Source organism: Sapajus apella, unplaced genomic scaffold, assembly GCF_009761245.1.
Source record: "Sapajus apella isolate SASKATOON/1434 unplaced genomic scaffold, GSC_monkey_1.0 scaffold203, whole genome shotgun sequence".
Classification (NCBI taxonomy): Eukaryota; Metazoa; Chordata; class Mammalia; order Primates; family Cebidae; genus Sapajus; species Sapajus apella.
This window is the reverse complement of record NW_022437143.1, coordinates 857027-858511: the sequence shown is the minus strand read 5'-3', so window position 1 is coordinate 858511 and position 1485 is coordinate 857027. Positions and strand designations below refer to the sequence as shown.

The following is a 1485-nucleotide window of genomic DNA, read 5'->3' as shown; positions in this document are numbered from 1 at the left end:
ACATAAAAACAACAAAATGACCATGCCTCCATCTAGAAGTTCAGAAAAACTGATTCCGTTAAAAATTAGTAAAAAATGATACAAGTAAAATCCAAGAGAAAGTTATTAGAAAGGAAAAAAAAGGAGTGAAATAATATTTTAAAGACCGTGAATGCAAGTCAGAAAGACATGCCCCCAAAACAAATGAGTACTATTACCTACTCTTTCAAAACAAGCAGAAAGAAATTAAGAAAATACTGTAATGAAAGAAAACATAAAAATATAAATTGGAATTTTAAAAATTCAAAAATAAGGCAATAGAACTCAGAAAAGAATAGGAAACGTGTACACAAAAATTAGCTGGCTATGGTGGTGCATACCTATAGTCCTAGCTTGTTGGGTGGCTGAGGCAGAAGGATTGCTTGAGCCCAGAAGTTCAAGGCTGCAGTGAGCCATGCTTGTGCCACTGCACTTCAGTTTGGAGACAGATGGAGACTCTATCTCAAAAAATATAGATATACAACTTCAGAAATTAGCCCCAATCTAGAGGAAATTCAAGAGTAAATAAAATAAGCACAGGTAATATGTAAAACGATACTAAATGAAGAAAGGAAATTGTTGTTTTCTTTTCCACCCAGGATCTGTTGTGCCCCTCAAGGAGAGAGAGACCACCATAAGGTCAATCTGAGGTGCCAAGGACATCTTTTCTCCCTGTTGCAGAAGTCACATGGGTGAAGCCAAGTGTATTAATTATGCAGAGCTGAGGGAGGGAAATTGTTTTTTGTTGTTGTTGTTAACAAAAAGACAGCTAAAAGATTTAAGAGAAAACAGTATTGAAAACAAAGATAATCCAATATATGGATAATACAAGTCCCTGAAGAAGAAAACTTTGGCAAAAAGACAGAACAAATTCTAAAAACTATAATAAAACATTCTTGAAATTAAAAAAGATTTGAAACTGCACATTGAAATGGCACACTGTATATCTAAGAGTATTTACTCAGAATCTTGACAACTGATATAAATGCACATAAAATCAATGAACTTTAAAGAAAAAACAATCTCCCGGGCACCAGAAAAAAAGACTAAATGACTGAGAAAGAAAGATTATTATCAGACTTTTAAATGGCAATATTTTATGCCTGAAGAAAATGGAATAATGTATTTAAGATACTCAAGGAAAGAAAATGTAAGCCAAAGTGTAATGTGTGGATTTCTATATAGCCAAATGAATTTCAAGTGTGAAACCCATGAAGAGTCTTTATTGATGTGTTAAAAACAAACAAACAAAAAAACAAAAACCTCAGGGAGTGTTTTCCCTATGAGCTCTTACTGAGAATTTTCCTAAAGAATAAGCTTCAGACAAAATTACTAACACGATATGGACTGAAGGATTGGTGACTAAATTTAGATACTTCTTCCTCTCTTAAAGACTTCTAAGTCAGAGGCACTTCATTGACTCAAATTATTTTAAATGTTATGCTGTAAATGTTTATAATTTGGTGA

The 1485-nt window shown here is 33.0% G+C and overlaps 1 pseudogene; it reads right to left on the bottom strand.

Annotated features, from left to right (window-relative positions):
* Positions 1-618: 618 nt before the first annotated feature.
* Positions 619-743, bottom strand: LOC116544035 (annotated as a pseudogene).
* Positions 744-1485: the final 742 nt, after the last annotated feature.